The 19733-nt window shown below is 41.8% G+C and overlaps 1 long non-coding RNA gene across 1 annotated transcript; it reads right to left on the bottom strand.

Moving 5' to 3' along the window:
• Positions 1–2683: 2683 nt before the first annotated feature.
• On the bottom strand, positions 2684–14208 carry LOC311247392. Its single transcript, XR_014620842.1, has 5 exons — positions 14077–14208; positions 6606–7607; positions 4366–4449; positions 3646–3724; positions 2684–3364 (listed from the first exon to the last, which is right to left on the bottom strand). It is a non-coding gene; the product is annotated as an uncharacterized lncRNA (long non-coding RNA).
• Between the last annotated feature and the right edge of the window lie 5525 nt (positions 14209–19733).

The raw sequence follows: 19733 nt of genomic DNA, 5'->3' as shown, positions 1-19733 counted from the left end.
AACAATGTCAGGCAACAATAGGTCCCAAGACAAAATAATTTATTATTGAATGGTTGTCACAGTCCACGTTTCTTGAGTTCCAATGATCTCTGTAACCTTCTGCCTTCTCGTAAAATATTCACAAACACAGAACCATTTACTACTCCATAGTTTGAAACAAAAAAATAAATAGTGCTCCTTGTGGCAGCCAAGTAAGTGCGAGTTGGTGAAGGGAGTAAATCGTTGTATCTCAAAACCCACCCTCTTTTCTTGATCCTCCAATCACAACTGTTGCTTCCCTCAGGGAATTACCTTTGACTGTTACTGTACCTTTGACTTTAAAGATTACACCCCACCGTCGGTACACATGTTCAAGTCACTAAGCAGCGAAGCTTACCTCTGGATTTAGCCCTTAAAGGTATAATCTGTAATGCCAACCAATAGCAACCACTAGGCGAAAAAGCCCTGCTTGGTATTGCACTTTGACTTTTTTGTTTTGGTCTGACATGTGGTTTGGAGTTTAATAACTTAAATACTGTGAATTCCCCCAGACCTCTTAGTCGAGCCTGAAGTGTGGCCAGCAGTAGCAACCCCTCCCATATCCCCACTCAACTCCAACCCAGACATCAGACCAAAACAAAAACTGTAATCAAAGCGAGGCTGCTGTTTGACGACATTACAAATTCTACCTCCCAATGTGAGAACGTATTTACAAACAGTGGCCGACGCAAACGGTGCATGGTGTGTTGCAGAGAGCCATACTGGGGCGAGTAGAGCTCTAGTCAGATTGCCTCCCATGTGCAATCGCATAAACATGCTCATGTACTCTGTTTTTTATGTTTGTCTATTCATATATGCATGACTCTCTGGGTTTGTTTATGAAGTTAATGATATACTTGTGTGTGTGCGTGTGCTCACATGTGTGTCTGTTATTGTACATGTGTGTGAGAGAAAGAGAGTGAGAGAGATGACAAAAGGAGCACAATAGAGGAAAAAACACAAAGAAAGGGATAAAATGGGTTTATCCCTCCGATTGTCAGCAAGCCAGTGCATTGTATCCATGCTCTGTTTTGTTTCAAACTGTTTATTTCTTTGCTAAATGACAACATTGCCTTGAAGATGTCAACTGCAAACTGCAGTCTTTGTAATGATAATGACATTGCTCAACACCATCTGCACCATTAGGGTATTGAGGACTAGGGAGGTAACACTAGCCTAGCACTCTAGCAGCCAGCTTTAATCAATATCCAATGAGGATGGCTGGGCCTTCCTCAAGGACAAAAAAGTGACACAATATAGTTCTAACACACTTATGTTAGATATAAATACATCAAACGTGTCATTAAATATAGGATTAATCAGTAATTGGCATGTGACTTGGGAGAATGTGATGCCATAACATGGTGAAGACATAAGGTGCTGCTGGCTGTCTGTTTTATATAGCCACTCTGTTTCAAACATTTTAGTTGAAAACTGGATCATGTATGTCTCTTTTTGCACCAGCTTATATTGTCATTTTTAAAGTGCCTCCTTGCACTTTGTGTATATATTCTATATAGCTCAAGTACCTCCAAGTGTATATAATTTGACCAGATTTATTTTGGTTAAGGTTTCTTTAAACCTAGAACATCATATACCAGAGGTTAAAATCCTAGAGCAGTGTTGGTTGTCCTCCTCATCCTCTGGGTAATGACTTCCATTTCTTTATACAAATTGTTGTACGTCTGTTTAAGATAATTAGATACTGTTTATACTTAAACATATACAGTACAGTGCAGTGAATTCCAAATAACTCGAAAGAAAACATAAGAGGAAAAATAGCATTTTTTTTACTTGTCTAAGATAACTGAAGGTAATTCTTTTTAATATTTGAGGCTTATGAGAATTTAAAGACAGATTAGTTATCTCAGATGTAAATTAAGACAAGCTTGCAGACATCAGCACGTGACATTGGTGATGGCAGGTGGTTAGCCAGCACTGCAGCTGTTTCCCACCCAAATGGAAAAGAGATATCGAATGATTATCAGTATATCCTAAATTGACAAAAATCATTACTTAGTTTTCAGTTAGAATTATGTCAGATAATATTCCTTATCCCCCCCCGCCCCCCAGGCCATTGCTGTAAATATGAATGTGTTCTTAGTCAATTAGCCTGGTAAAATAAAAGTTAGCGAGACAATTACTTTTATTTTCTATCTCTTTTTGGTTTATGACAAATATTGGTTCAAATAATGTATTTAACATTTTCCTCGTGTCTGACAATTCACTTGAAATTCACTGTAGCTCTATATACTGTATTTCCCCTGGTGTGAACTGTGTGAGTGTGAACTGTGCGAGTGTGAGTGTGATTGAGAGAGAGACTCATACTGTATAATGAAATAAAAAAACATGTCAAATGGACAAAAAAAAGTGTGCAAATGTTTTAATAACGTGCAAAAAATATGGAAACAAATAAAGGTTTATTGATAAACCGTCTTTGTCCTTAACTCAGATCTTGGTATAGGTGCATTTCAAACATACTATTTCTATACTTTATGATCATGTAGTGGTTGAGGAAACTACTTGCAAAATAAATGAATGGGTTGAGCGTGGTAAAGTACTTATATATATATACACACAAGTTACTCTTATCACAATGGATGATACTGTCTAGCATGTATAATAGAATAGAATAAAATCCACTTAAAGACCAGTAAAAAATACAAACACTTAAATCTCATTTATTTACAATGCAACAACATACAAATAGAACAGAGCAAATTTAAAAATAAAACACCACAAGAGACCAATGGTCATATTTTAGATTAATGAAATGTGAGACGCTGTCATACTCAACAGTTATTGTATGTCACATTAACAACAGTCTATGTGGTAATATCACAATATAAATATGTACAAACACATAGATTTCCATAGTTTAAAAATAAGGTATTTTCAAGTTTTGAAAAGTCAGCTAAATACACAGTTCAATTTGTGTGTTTCAATTGGACTCAGGGGTCCCGAGAGGGTTCACCCAAACCAAACAATAGCACTTAGCCAGAGGTGTACCGGCTGACTTGTTGTACACAATTTGTAAGTCACTTTGAATAAAAGTGTCAGCTAAATGTAAACCAGCAGCTCAATTCCTCTGATCACATTCAGATACAATCTTTGTGGTTTCATGAATGTGTGTCAAGGTAACGCAGGGAGTACCTTGTGGTCTCAATGCAGCGGCTCTTTCTCAGTAAGCTCCTCTAGAGGGATGACTGTGTACTCAGCATGACCGGTTTCCCTCGGATGCTCTCCGTCAAGGAATGACTCCAGCTCCCTCTGCTGGTTGCTACAGTTGGCCTTCATCTCCTCTTGCCGCCTCTTCTTCTCACGCACTTGGTTTGGTCCGTTCCACCTAAGCAGCAGGCAAATATGGAAAATATAGTTATATTAGTTAAGTGAAGACACTTTAATTATTCTTGGTACACATAAAGGTGTAATAATAACACAAGATGTATAATTTATAAATTGTTAATACCAACAGGATTTTAAGCCAGGTTTGTCATTAACATCTGTATGTGTTTACTTAGGGACAGACATCACATCCTGTATTATTTCAACACATCTTCTTTAAGAGTGTATGAGTGAATGGAGGTTAGTAGTAAATATGAGACGTATATTATGTTGAAATCTCACCTGTCCCTAGTAGCGATCGCAATACAGAGTAGGACCAATGCTGCCACACCGACAACAACCGCAAGGATCATCACCCACGCTGAAGGTAGAGAAGGCATAGAGTAAATAAAATATCAACAATCACTATTTGAGAACAACAACATAACTACAAAACTGTAGGAGTACAATTACAAACTGAAAACTTGTCATTCCTAGGACAACCGTAACACTTTAAGGTGTACGTTTTTGGAAAGTTTTTTTGGAATTCTAGAACTCCATAGGCTTCAATAACCAGTAACCATTCTGACATTATCATTACTATGTTGAGATTTAAAAATTACAATATATATCTCATGTGAGATGGTACTGTATGCTTGAAAGGGTTGATTTTGTAGGACCATTCAATGCAGTTAGATTAGAGGGAGTGGCCAACATGTAGCCATAAAAAGAACATATCACTGCTGTCAGACGAAAAACATTTTCCTCTTATGTCATGCTCAGATTGGGTTCCTTTCCACCCAGTTCTCACCTTGGATGGGAACAGGGTGTAAAGGAACCCAACCTTGTGGGACATGAGCAAAATGGCCACAGTGTAAATCTGACCATTGAATCCCTTCCAAAGCTCATGTAACTTGCAATATGTGTAACTTTAAAAAAATACATGGGTGTATTCAGGCGATCTGAAAAATAGGTTTAACTTTGAGGTGAAACTTAGTATTAGTATAGTATTTCTGAACTCACGTGGTGTACTGTGGCCTTTTCTCTTGGATGGAGTATTTTGTTCTACAGCTGACGGTGGTCGATTTGTTTCTTTAATCACATGTCCTGATAAAAACAACAACACAGTAGTGAGTTAAACATATTCAACTGACAATTTGAGCCTTCACACAAATTATAAAACATAAAAGTCTGTTATACATCACCTGGAAGTACAAAACGGCTATGCCTTTAAAGGGGTATTCCACCAAAAACGATTTCCAATTGCAAAAATACATACATTTGTTTGCCTCTCTCCCATCCCCCGCCAATGTAGTTGTTATGGCAATTCTCCCCTGGTTGTTGACCCGTCTGCCCTACTGTTATTCTCGGGAGGGTGTAGACTAGCACATGCCTCCGCTGATACATGTGGAGACAGTGGAGTCACCAGCTGCTTCTTTTCACCCGACTTTTCACTGGGAGAGCGTAACGCCGTAACACGCACAGAGGTTCACACAATCTCCCCCAGATCTCCTCCCTGCTGAACAGGCCCCCTGACTGACTAGTAGAAGTTGCTATTGCAACGACCAGGACTCATACCCCACCTACTTGCCTCCCACAAAACACTACCAATTGTGTTCGTAGGGACGACTGCAAGCCGGAGGTACCACTGACCCCTGGGGGGATTTGAACCCCGAGTCATTGTGATGGTAGGTGAGTGCTTAGACCTCTACACTGACCAGTCATGTGCACAAACCTACATGACATTTTTTTTTATATATATAGAAGTGTGTCAACACTAACTTTCTTAAAGTTCTTTCAATTATCTCAGGCAGTGAAAGCCGATGGTGTCATAAGATTGAATTTTCCTTACTTTGGGAGATCATAAGTAAAAAACTTAAAACAGAATAACAAGAAAATTAAGACCACATCATAACCTTAAAGTTCATTTCAGGCGGTCAGGTGGCGTAGCGGAGATTGCGCTCGTCACCAACGCAGGAGATGCTGGGTTCGAGCCCAGCTCTCAGCGTTGCTACCAGCTTGGCTGGTCATTCATACTAATACAATTGGCAGTATTAGGGGGTGGGAAGCTGGTGGGTGGGAATCTGGCGTTGTGGACAGCGACGCCTACAGGTCAGGTCTCGGCGCTTGCTCAGCGGGGGCAGGACTTGGTGGAGATAGCGTGCCCTCCCACGAGTTACACTTCACCAATGAGAGTCCTCGCTGCCAAGTGAAAAGACGCCACTCGCCGCACGTATCGGAGGAAGCGTGCGGTCGGCTTCGGGACGCCCTTGTACCGACTCGTAGGAGAACATGCATACAGCAGCCAGGTAGGGGAGGGGGGGAATTGGCACGGCGACTAAATTGGGACGGGGAGAAAAACAGAAAATTGGAGAAAGAGAAAAATAAAAAGTTCATTTCAGTGGAATACCCCTTTAACACTTACCGTGCCACTCACGAGTTTTCTCGGAATTATTAATATCTCGTTGAAAGCCACACGAGATTTCTCTGATTATTTTTTTTGCGATCTGAAATCATATTGCATCACGCGAGCCTACCCTAGTCTACCCGAGAGCCGCCGGCGATTAGATGTGGAAAAAAACACCCCCTATCGTCTCCCAGATGACATAAGGGATTTTGGAATGGACTCAATGAAAATGGATGGGGATGTTTTGTGAAATGTACTCTATCGGTTTTACTGAAAAATCCAAGAGGAAATGAACACGGCGATTATCCGTGCGCGCCTCGAATGGGCGTGCGTGTATGTATAATATTGATCATCTAGCGTTTATTTGAAAACGATTCATAAATAGGCCGACAAATATCAACGTTCTGGAATATTCCAGTAAAAGACGATTATCATAGAATGGCCCAGAATGGACTGTTTTTTACCTCAAAACGGGTGCTTTTCAAAATGCTCTCAAACGGAAATGAAGCGATAAAAAAACCAATCTGCCTTGACAGCACTGACTGGAAAATTATTCTTTGATAAGAGACGGGCAGATTAGACACATAGCCATAATTTAAAACATAGATTAGGCGATATTAATGTTAACATTGGCGCCGATGGTGGCATTTAAGCGCTAACTCTGGCACCACCTCGTGGCATAGAAAGTGTTAATTAACTATGAATGGATACAATTTACAGAAGCCTAATTCGATTTTGAATATAATTTGAAAAGCAAGCTCTTCTGAAAACATAACATTATGAACAAGGGTTCATAATGGAACAAACCCCATCATAATAACATTATAATGAGAAAATGCACACATATACAGTATACCCTCTATTTGCCCCTCTTCTGTAGTAGGGGGTACCACACTCCGTTGGTCTGATGCATTTCCTGACCCTTCCATATCCATGAAAATTCCTCGAAATGCATTTGCGACAACACCAGCTGTGGAAGTAGGTGGCATTGTGGCAGTGCTGGCTGCTGTTGGTTCATCTTCTCTTGTATTAATGTCAGAGTTTAAACCAGAGATAGAGCTGGAGCTAAGGATCAGGCTAGAATTGGAGGTAGTGCTAAAGCTCGTCTCAGGGCTAATGCCCAACATATCTTCTGATTCTGATACGGATTCTGATTCCGGGCTATGGCTTGAAACAAAGTGAGGGGTTGAGCTGGGGCTCAGGGTAGTAAGGCTCGAGTCAAATCTGTGGACAGGAACTTCAGTATTGTGTGAGACTGAGCTATGTCTTTGGCCAATACTGGTCTTGTGTTCATCACTAAGATAGTGTCCATGAGTAGTAGTAGTGGTTGTACTAAAGAGTGCATCAAATGAATTCCTTTCCACTCCCTGAAGGTCCATTGTGGTTGGGCTTTTTGTAGTTTCTTCCATGAAAAGGTCCTGCTCATCAACACCTGGCATTGGTGAAGGTCTAGAGCCAGGGTACATGCTTTGTGAGGATAATGTGCTTGAAAAGAAGTCCTCGCTATCCGTTTGTAGCAACACAGTGTAACTAGAGCTCTGAGCTGGCAAAGGACTTGGTGTTAGGCTTGAATAAAGTCCAATCCCATTGTCCTCTTCTGACGTTGGGTAATCGGCACTGCCCTCCACTGGTGCACTAGCCTCCATCATATCAGCTTCATCTGAAGTAGGTTGAGTGGTGCCCTCTTCCTCTGGGTCAGAAGTGGGATTCAGTGTGTCTGATAGACGAACCACCACGTTGGTGGGATTGGTCGAGTTGTGTTTGGATGATTCATCAAATGGGAGGTCCACGATGAACCCATCCGTTATGGCCTCTCGAAGAACATCCGCCTCGGTTTTGGCAGGGATTTCTGTCGCATCTATGGTAAAAGGGAAGGAAGAAAATCCATGATCACCACAGGTGTTTACCTACTAGCGTTAGTGTTGTCACAATACTGGAATTTCGACACGATACCTTGAAAAGTATCGATACTTTCAATACCAAAAACAAAATTATAATAATTCTTTTTTATTATAATAATCTTTTTTAATTTTTTTTTAACAAATTTTGCTTTTGTTGCTGGTTGATTCTCCTCAGCTTCTCTCTGGTACTATAAGAGAAGATAAATACACTTTTAAAACCCTTTGTTTATCTTTAGATCAGAGAGAGAGAGAGAGAGAGAAAGAGAGAGTGGCTGCTGGAGATTTTAGGTCTACTGAGCGCACCGTTCTAGTTATGACCCGAAAACAAGGGTACTTGAGAGAGAGAGAGGGAGATTTCTCCGGAGCTATGCTCGGAGCATTTATTAACGTTACATTTTCAACAACATTGCTGCTAATTGGACACTTCATGGAGGCGGGGTAACGTTGTGTCGAGTTCATGCGTGTACTGGTGTAGGATGGGCTCCGGCTCCGCTCGACCTAACGTTGGAAACGGGGTAGTTGTGTCGAGTTCATGCGTGTACTGGTGTAGGATGGGCTCCGGGCTCGGCTCCGCTCGACCTAACGTTGGAAACGGGGTAGTTGTGTCGAGTTCATGCGTGTACTAGTGTAGGATGGGCTCCGGCTCCGCTCGACCTAACGTTGGAAACGGGGTAGTTGTGTCGAGTTCATGCGTGTACTGGTGTAGTGGGCTCGGCTTGACGTTACTCCGTTTCCATGAAGTAATAGGTGGCCAGCTAGCTAGCATTAAGCTAACGGAGGAACGACAGCTAACGTTAGCTAATAATAGCGTTGTTTACAAACTGAAGACAGGGCTGCGCTGCCCGGCTGTGAGGGGGAGGAGGCTGCAGCAGCTTGTGTCTGTTGCTCTGAGCGAGGAGGAGGAGGAGGCAGAAGGGCAAGGCTCTGGCAGCGCGTCTGTCTGTCAACAACTTGCGGGAGCAAGCCAGCTGGTACCGATACTGCAGAAAGTATCGGTACTTCGGGAAATGAGTATCGAAGCCGTTTTAAATATTCAGTATCAATATGTATCGATACTTCGATATTTTTGACAACACTAACTAGCGTCATATGGTACCATGATCCTTGGTATATAACGTACTATACTTGAAAGCCATACTTTAGTAAAAGTAAAGATATCTTATTTAAAAGTGATTCCGGTAAAGGTTAAAGTCACCCATAAGAAGATAATTTGAGTAAAAGTCTTAAAGTAGCTCACATTAAATGTACTTCAGTACATTTTAACACCAGATGCATACTTATGCTACTTAAGTATAAAATTAAGTACAAAGTAACAAAACAGCCAGAATATGTTTTTTCTCTCCAAACTTTATTAGATGTATTTCTCCCTCCCACTTCCTTCTCCTCTTACATGCCTGAAGATGGACCAAACCTAACTTTTCAAAATAGCTCAAACAGTCAATGGTGGCCACTGGCCAGTGTTGGAAAGCAATTGCTTGGGCCTGGTCTACAAGATACACTACCAAGGTACCCATGTACATGTCAAAATACTTCCCAAACGTCAGTGAATACCACGATCACAACACCAGAGGGAGCTCCACAAATCATGTTAAACCCAGATTCGGCTCAAACAAGGGACTAAACACGTTTCGCAATTATGCCACATCAATGTGGAACGCCCTACCCAAAGCTGTAAAGGAATGTGAATCACTACCCACTTTCAAAAACACTCAAAAAACACCTACGGGAGACTGCAATTCGAAACTGGCCCCTGTAAATGTCCTAACACAACCCCCTCCAATGTACAGTAAATGACCAAGTATGGACTCTTTTCCTGGACTCTTTTCGTATCACAAACAGTACTGTATTTGCAAATCTGGTACGTCATAAATGTATAGATGTAGCAGTACTGTCTATCTGTATGTCATGCATGTCATATATGTTATGATGAATTGAAGATGGGGGACCCTGATGTAAACAAGACGAAAGTCTTTCTCTGGTCTGCATCCCCTTAACAATTGTATGTATTGAGCTGTACTGTACCCAATCTGCAATCTGTTAATAAAGTTTTCAATCAATCAATCACTTGATGCACTAATAAAACAAACATTTCAAACTATGTAAGCATCCTGCAAACAGTTTTTATACAGTCTACAATAGCAATCTACAATATAGTAATGGGGTTTGTGTTTTCTAGGGCTGTCTTAAATACTTTGAAGCTTCGTTCGATGGGCATGGGATTCGAATATGAAAATAAAATTTGAATATAATTAAAAAAAAATTATAAATGTAATTATTTTTTGTTGTTGCTAAATCAACTCTGCCTCTCTTTGTTAACTACAACAAGCAATGCTGTTTGTTATTTAAGATGAGGTCGGACTCAGCACTGACAGATTTGTGTTCATTGTGCTGCTTTTATAAATGCGAATCTCGGCCATGAAGCTTCGAATTCCTAAAAAATATTCGAAGGTCAGCCCTAGTGTTTTCCATCAAAAGTAGGGGTGACTGCGAAAAAAGTCATTAGGACTTAGGACTATAAAACTGAGGACTCCTTCCTAATGATTATTATTGTGCACATCCGTTGGTAATGAAAGCAATTTTTCATACATTTAAAATTCTCATGTAATTTACTGTCATATTGTGGGAGATATACCTCAACTTGTCTTTACAAACGTGTCAGTTGTTTTCACACACAAGTTATCTTCTACATCATGTATTGGAGCGATTGACTGTTCTCATGTGTATACCGCCACCTAGAGGCTTTGATTTATACAGACATATTTTATAGCGAGTAACAAGGTGTCCAATGTTTAAATGTTAATAATAAAAAAAGGTTATTTTACTCCACTACATTAAAGCAGCTACTAGGAAGACATCAATGCAATATAACATGGTCATGGTTAGGGATGCACTGAATGGGAAATTCTTGGCCGAAACCGATACCGAAAATAGGAAACAGTTGGCCGAAAACCGAAAGGCCGAAAATGATCCATAGAATAGATTTTTTTTTTACCAATGTTGTTCAGCTACCTGATTATGGAAAAATATATGATTATGGCTAAACTTAACTTAAATAATAAATAATCACTATTATGGGTCTTTTTGTATCACAAACAGTACTGTATTTGCAAATCTGGTATGTCATAAATGTATAGATGTAGCAGTACTGTCTATCTGTATGTCATGTATGTCATATATGTCCTGATGAATTGAAAATGGGGGACCCTGATGTAAACAAGACAAAAGTCTTTCCCTTAACAATTGTGTGTATTGAGCTGTACTGTACCCATTCTGCAATCTGTTAAAAGTTTTCAATCAATCAATCAATCAGAGAGAGAGAGAAAGAGAGAGAGAGAGGCGGACATCTGTGCTCTACTGAGCACACCTTTCTAGTCCCCAGATGACTTTGGCACAGTAGACAGCGTCAATGTGAGAGAAACAATCCCTCCCCCTCTCGCTCTGAATAATATGCATATTAGATCACTCAGTGATATATATAGTAAATAAGGATAAAGTATGTTAAAGATGCATTTATTGGACTCGTTGCACGCGGAGTTTACATACTGTAGAAACAGCGCGACTCCCGAGGAGATGCATTGCTCCCGAGTCCCAAGAGGAGTATCACGCAGGACTGAAGAGCTCACAGCGCGCATGTAATGAATCCGCGTTTTGATGACATCATCACAACAACACGCGTTAGGTTGCTTCCGTTTCGGTGATATATTTTCGGTGAAAAAACTCTTTCGGCCGAAAGGCCATTTTTGGCCATTTTCGGCCGAAAACTTTCGGTGGCCGAATTTTCGGTGCACCCCTAGTCATGGTGTATCATCGTAAATTCAATGTCTACACCTTGGCAGGATTACTGCAGAAACATGTTGAGATCGATCGAGACTGAAAGATTGAAAGACAATTGGCACGATGCTAGTTCATCAATATCCTCTATTTTCTATTGATACAGTTAGTGTGTCCGGGCCGGATCCACAGGAGATCAGCTGAAGGCATATGGCACAAAGTAATATTCACCACGGTATAACACGCAAACGTATACATGAAAACATTTATTATTTTTCACATGTTGAACGATGGATTGTTAATGTCAAATGAGCCATAGTATTGTCTCCATAGCTATAATACAGAATATATAGCCCTGCAAACACTGCAACGCACAGTGAAAATCCCTATACTTTACAGCGCTGGCACACTAAGTACAAAGATGGGAAAACAGCGTGGCAGTCAATGTGTTAAGTGGAGTAAAAGATACTAAAATGACTCAAGTACTGTAACAAAGTACTTTCACTTTGTTACTTTATACTGTACCACTGCCCTTGGGAAAATAAGATTTACAGAGCTTTGATGTCCTGCAATAATGGATTTACAACAGAATGCGTAAGCAGTCTTCATGAAATTCTTGCCTGAACTTGTTGTGGTCTGATGAGGCTTGTAATGAGGTGTGGTGACAAGACAGGACAAGGGAGGACTGTTGTGTTAAATAAGTTAAGGCGATTCCATCACACAGTTCTTTAAAACATACCACAGCTTTTGGCACGTCCTATAAAACAGTAATCAATGACTGTCTAATTTCCCTGTTTGGTTAAAAGGAGTCATTATCGTGGTTTTCCTTACATACGATTTTGGGAGCCCAGTTGGACAAATGGGCCTCAGAGCCACCCACAGGGTTGAAAAGTCTAATGCATCAGAGATGTCAAGATAACTTATCTTTGACATCTCTGATGCATTAGGCTTTTCAACTAGGCTTTAGGTCGAGGGTTCATTCAGTCAAGGCACAAATTATGTGATCCTTCATCAAAATGAAAGGCAATGAGTACAGGTTTGGCTTCAGACCGGCACATCCAGGTACTTTTGTTTTTCTCCGTCACAAAATGGGGTGGTTGCACAAAACTGTTGCCAGAATGCAACATAGTTTGAAACTTTGTTTTGCATCAAGTTATGTCAAGCAATTCCCCATTCAGTGGCAGGAGATTTCCCAATTTCCCAACCTGGACATGTAATATTATACTTCTCTGAATCTCTGAGTGACCTAATACTAAGAGCTAATTGATATATTCTGGGACTCAACTGTCTTTGGCCTGATTTACAACTGCTTGTTGTGTCCTAAAGTTAAGAGATTACAAACAAACGCTGCCTACTGTACCCCCCGTTTACTCCCCAAGATGCTTTCCCCCAAAGAGAGGAGTAGTCACAGCACAGTTGACATGATTGATTGAAAACTGTATCAGATTGCAGAATGGGTTCATTACAGTACGGCTCAATACAAACAATTGTTAAGGGGATGCAGACCAGAAAAATACTTTTAGTCTTGTTTACATCAGGGTCCCCCATTTTCAATTAATCAAGACATTTATGACACTTTGACTTTAAGAGAAAGATCATAAAAGATATATCATGCTGGTCTGATTTATATTAGTCATTTGGTTGCAAGGTCAACTGGCAGCTGAGTTAGGTATACATGGAAAACGAATGGTTTAATGTTAAACTGGGAACAATTTAATATTGTTATGAACAAAGTGGCTTATCAATCAATCAAACTTGAATTACAGATTCAGTGTCCAGATAAATAGGACAAAAGACAGCACAAAACTGAATTAAAACGAAGAGTTATTTCAGAATCAAGGCATCCGTCTCCAATCACTATTTCTGCCCAGTCATGTTGAGTATTGGCGGTCAGTGGATGAAGTTACAGTCTGCCCGGACTTTAGCAGCTCCTTAATGATCTTTGGTTTCACATTATTCAGGCTGCACGCATTAATGCGAGTCCTGGAGCAGCTCAGTGGGTTTCACAAAGACCCCTGTGTGTGTCGTCTGGAGCGCCGAGGAAACGCGTGTACCAAAAATCTAATGACTACCGTGGAATTCTCCGAGATAGTGTTGGGGTCACAAGACACAACTGAAACACGAGGAGCATCGCATGGGAAGTGAGCGACTCATGAGGTGAGGGGAAGGACACGCTGGGGATTATTTTAAATTAACTCTAAATCTGACTATATGTGCAACTGCAACTATACATTCATTGACTATAGCTCGTCATTGGTATTATGAAATATTACATTAATGTATGGATGCTGTATTGTTTCATGGCTCAACTAAGTATTGCTGGGTTGAATGTCTTTTTCAACATAGCGCCAGGACACTCATTTCAGAGTGGTGGATCGTTAACGTCCATTTATATTTTGCGGTCAATTTACTTGAATGGTCTATTTAGACGAAACCCTATACAGCTAAACGTTGAACGAACTGAACTTTTTAAGAATGCACCGATACCGATACGACATACGAGATGTCAGACTCGAGATGTCAGATATACGAGATACCAACCCAAGTATGTAAAGGTTGAAGTTGACATACACAATGCTGCGGTTTCTTCTATAAACACCCGAGATATACAGTACAGCTGAGAGAGGGTGATACTTAGAGACACTCGTCACTCACCGTTAACAGGTACTGACTGGCCACGAGTCAAAAACCCAAGAAGAACCCCGAGCAGTAGAGTTCTCATCTTGACACCAGCAACAGGTGATACAGGGATGCACACTATACTGTCGCTCTCTCCGTAATTCTTTCCTGCAACTGTATGACTACGATCAAGTTTGTTTAACTAACTACGTACAGTTGTTTGAAAAGCTGGAGTGATTTGAGGGAAGGTGACGTTAGTCACTTTTATTCACAAGGCTGCAGGTGTGGGAGTCGCATCATCAACACCACAAGGGTTGATGACACATGCATGGAGGCTGACCTGGCACACATGTCAACACGCCCTCTTGTTCAGCGATTCTCACTCCCTCTCTCTCTCTCATGAGATGCTCCCAGCTGCAGCTCCGGAGAACAGCGCTTACAAGCCCCCGCACATACAAGGCCGCACATAGCAACCCCTCGCTTCCATTGGCTGATTTTGGTGACGTAATTTGGGTCCCACCCAATGGCTGAGGTCCCCTGCGCGTAGATACCCCTCGCTTCCATTGGCTGATTTGGGTGGGTCACGTGATTTGTGCAACCAAAACAGTGAAGAAACAGTGAAGAAGATCACTAACAGATAAACTTTATAAACAAAATGGGCGCATCTTTCAACACCCCTGCGGCGGCGTGTCCTTTGTGTAAGTCTTCATATCGCGACCCGATCACATTGAAGTGCGACCATCGGTTCTGCAAGCACTGTATTGGAGACTTGTGGAGTGACTCCACGACCGGACCGTATTATTGTCCCGAGTGGCAGTGCCACACAGAGTACAAGACGCTACGTACCTGTTTATTGCACTGTTTTATTGGATTCTATTAATATGTTGTACCACTGTATTTTATTGGATTCTATTATATGTTGTACCACTGTATTGCACATCGTCGCGGGCAAGACCAGCCGCATTTCATTGTATACCTGTATGCCGTGAGTCCGTGACAATTAAAACTCTTGTCTTGTCTTGTCTTGTCTTTGAGACAATAGTAACACGGCCGTCCGCATCTGGATCCCTCGCCCTCGCCCCTTGCTGCACCGCAGGTATGTCAGAGCTTCAATTGGTCATTCAAAACTAAATTAAAAGATAAACATGTTTACCACATGCCCCCCCACTCTGTCAGGATCTAGGGGTAACAGTACTGTATATTTGAATACCGTTATGTCACAAATGTATCAGTACTAAATACCTATATGTCCCTATGCCATAAATGTCATGTATGTTGTGTATGTCATAAATGTCTATATTAATTGAAAATGGGGGACCCTGATGGAAACAAGACAAACGTCTTTCTCAGGTCTGCATCTGAAAATGGGGGACCCTGATGGAAACAAGACAAACGTCTTTCTCAGGTCTGCATCCCCTTAACAATTGTATGTATTGAGCCGTACTGTATTGTACCATTCTGCAATCTGTTAAATAAAGTTTTCATTCATTCATCCTCAAATGTACAGTTTCCCCATCCCACCTACCCAACCTCCTCCAATGTACAGTGTCTTCCCCCTCAAATGTATACTCTCTTTTTTAGACCCTTTTTGTATCACAAACAGTACTGTATTTGTAGATCTGGTATGTCATAAATGTATAGATGTAGCAGTTCTGTCTATCTGTATGTCATGTATGTCATATGATGAATTGAAAATGGGGGACCCTGATGTGAATGAATGAATGAATGAAAACTTTATTTAACAGATTGCAGAATGGGTACAATACAGTACGGCTCAATACATACAATTGTTAAGGGGATGCAGACCTGAGAAAGACGTTTGTCCTGTTTCCATCAGGGTCCCCCCCATTTTCAATTCATATAGACATTTATGACATACACAACATACATGACATTTATGGCATAGGGACATATAGGTATTTAGTACTGATACATTTGTGACATAAGCGGTATTCAAATATACAGTACTGTTACCCCTAGATCCTGACAGAGTATATACATATGATGGGGAGGGGACTGTACATTAGGAGGGGGTGGGAGGGAAATATACATACGGCGGGGAGGGAATATATACATGCGGTGGGGAGGAGACTGTCTATTAGGAGGTGGTGGGGGTTTTGGGCATTTACGGTGGCCAGTTTTGAATTGCAGCCTCCCGTAGGTGCTCTTTAAGAGCGGTTTTGAATGTGGGCAGGGATTCACTTTCCTTTACAGCTTTGGGTAGGGCGTTCCACATTGTTGTGGCATAATTGCGAAACGTGTTTAGTCCCTTGTTTGAGCCGAATCTGGGTTTAACATGATTTGTTGAGCTTCCTCTGGTGTAGTGGTTGTGGTATTCACTGACCTTTGGGAAGTATTTTGACATGTACATGGGCACCCCGGTCGTATAGTGTATCTTGTAGACCAGGCCCATTGCAAGTTGCTGTACTCTGTCGTCTACTCTAAGCCATCCTAGGTTGTCAAAGTGGGCAGGGGTGAGGTGGGTTCTGGGGTTCAGGTCAAGAAGTAGTCTGACCAGTTTGTTTTGTGATGTTTGTAATTTTGTTTTAAGCGCCTTTGAGGTGCTTTGGTACCATGAGGTGCACGCATAGTCATAGTACCCTTGAATGAGTGCTCCTGCCAGAGTCTTCAGGGTATTCTTGTTTACCAGAGAGGAGATCCCAATCTAGTTCGTTGGTTGACTTTTTTTATTACATTGGATGCCATTTTGTCACAGGAAAGATTTGCCTCTAGGATGGAACCCAGGTAGGTAATTTCGTCTTTCCTTGTGACAATATTGTCACCCACTGTAACTGAGAAGCCGTCGGTCTTGCTGAGTTTGTTATTTGAACCGAAGAGAATGGACTCTGTTTTGCCCATGTGTAATGATAGTTTGTTATCAGCGAGCCATATGCAGATTTGTAAACAAGACGAAAGTCTTTCTCTGGTCTGCATCCCCTTAACAATTGTGTATTGAGCTGTACTGTACTGTACCCATTCTGCAATCTGTTAATAAACTTTTCAATCAATCAATTCAAAACCAAAGAAAGACTTTCGTCTTGTTTACATCAGGGTCCCCCATTTTCAATTCATCATAACATGACATACAGATAGACAGTACTGCTACATCTATACATTTATGACATACCAGATTTGCAAATACAGTACTGTTTGTGATACAAAAAGTGTCCAGAAAAAGAGTGTATATACATTTTACGTAGAAACTGTACATTGGAGGAGGCGGGGGGGGGGGGGGGGACACTGTACATTGGAATACTGACAAAGCCATACTTGGTAATTTACTGTACAACTGGGTTAGGACATTTGGGGGCCAGTTTCGAATTGCAGTCTCCCGTAGGTGTTCTTTGAGTGTTTTTGAAGGTGGGTAGTGATTCACATTCCTTTACAGCTTTGGGTAGGGCGTTCCACATTGATGTGGCATAATTGCGAAACGTGTTTAGTCCCTTGTTTAGTCCCAATATGTTACAAAAAATGTCAATCAATCAATCAATTGTGATTTTAAAGACATGATTTTCACATTCCGTTGTCGCTTGAAGGCCAATCCAGTCGCCTCCTCGGGAAGAGGAAGGCCAGTACACCTGCACCAGAGATGCAGCCTACACCTGCACCAGAGCTGCAGCCTGACAGCAAGAAGAGAGCAGCCCCCTCCATCATCCAACCTAGTGGCTCATCTGCTGCGGAGCCAACAGAGACGGAGGGGGAGGAGAGACCAGAATCTCCATCAGAAGAAGTCTCCCACGCAAGTCCTGTAGCCACTGTATGTGTATATGTATGTCCTCCTAAACGAATCATACTTGCACCCAGTTCACCCAGGCCCGAGAGCGTCGCCAGCACAGGCCCCGTGCCCTGCCATTACTGCCCGAGCACAGGGCGGCGGCTTGCCGCCGTAAAGACCTGCCTGGTGTGTGGAGCCTCCATGTGCCCGGAGCACCTGCGTCCCCACCTGGACTCCCCGGTGTTCCAGAACCACGCCCTGGTGCCTCCTGTGGAGGACATGTCCCTGTGGCGGTGCCAGGAGCACCAGGAGATGAACCGCATCTACTGCCGCCAGTGCGCCCTGTGCGTGTGCACCGTGTGCACTGTGGTTGGCTCCCACCGGGGCCACACCTGCATCAGCATCAGGCAGGCTGAGAGCGAACTGAGGGTGAGAGTTTGATAGTGGAAAATTACAGCAATATTAAAGGTGCTGTAAGTGGTATTTTCTTATTTAAAATAAGTGCTCTACATGTTTAAATAATAGCTCTACCGTTACATTCTGACAGCCATCACTGATATAGTGTGTGGTCAGTAACATGGGTCTCCCAGTCCCTCCTGCTCTGCAGTAAACAGAACATAAATTTTCTGGTATCCCGTTCCCACTTCATCCAATCAGGAGAGAGAACTTTACTCCACACTGCAAAAATGGGCTGACAAAAATAAGAAATAAAAACAAATGTGTGCTTGAAACAAGTAAAATAATCTGCCAGCAAATTTGGCTTGGAAAGCTTTCTTGAAATAAGTACAAATATCTACGGTTCTCTCCTGACTCGATGTTCTGTTTACTGCAGAGCAGGAGGGACTGGGAGACCCATGTTACTGACCACACACTATATCAGTGATGGCTGTCAGAATGTAACGGTAGAGCTATTATTTAAACATGTAGAGCACTTATTTTAAATAAGAAAATACCACTTACAGCACCTTTAATATTGCTGTGATGGCTGTTGGAATGTAGAGCTATTTAACACTTCTTTTAAACAAAGAATACCACTGACCGCACCTGCCTTTAGCGGAGTTGTAATTACACAGTTCTCGTCTGTCGTTAGTAAACTAACTTCAGAAGCAGGGCTGCATGATATGTATTTTTTTTGTTACAGATAATGAAACTGCAATATTATTCAAGATATTAGTGGGAATGTTAATTTTCACAATTAACATTGTGAAATTAATCCTTTCATTTTAAGTTTAATTTTTTTTTTTTTAATTATGTGATTTTTCTGTACCAAACAAAAAAATCTTTACATCTGTAGATCATGATTTGTTCTGTGGCCAGATCATGTTTGCAGCACCACAATACTAGACATAGTCGTCATTTAGAATGGTATTTTTGACACATTTCACCTTTATCTATCAAATGTGATCAAATCGCCTCCTGCGATTTGCACATTTTTAATTGTGTATCCCTACTGTGGGTCAAAGTTGACATAGGTGTGAATATAGCCCTATAAGTGGAGCAGAGAAGAAAGATAAAGCAAACGTGTGATTGGGTTTGTTTTTAATTCAGTTCTCTGCACGTTGTCTCCAGGCGAGCCTGAAAGAAGAGATACAACAGCTGCAAGGAACTGAACAAGCACTGATTCACAGAGTGGCAGACCTCACCCAAAGGAAACAGGCTATCCAGGTAAGAGAGGCGACCTGCTGTGCGGCACACGGGAGAGGCCGGGGAGGAAGGGAGGCCCACAAGCTGCCGTGCGGCGGGTCCCCCCCCCCCCCCCCCCCCTCCCTCCCTCCCTCCCTCCTCTCTCTGTCTCTCTCTCCCTCCGGTGCATGCAGAGGTGTCGGGTTAAGAAGCTCTCTCTCTCTCTCTCCCACCCCCTCTCTCTCCCTTCGGAGTGTGTGCAGAGGTGTCGGGTTTCGCTCTCTCTCTCTCTCTCTCTCTCTCTCTCTCTCTCTCTCTCTCTCTCCCACCCCCCCCCCTCTCTCTCTCTCTCTCT

This window comes from Notolepis coatsorum (assembly GCF_963971535.1).
Source record: "Notolepis coatsorum genome assembly, chromosome: 20".
Taxonomy (NCBI): domain Eukaryota; kingdom Metazoa; phylum Chordata; class Actinopteri; order Aulopiformes; family Paralepididae; genus Notolepis; species Notolepis coatsorum.
Note: the sequence above shows the minus strand (reverse complement) of the source record. Positions and strands in the feature narration are given on the sequence as shown.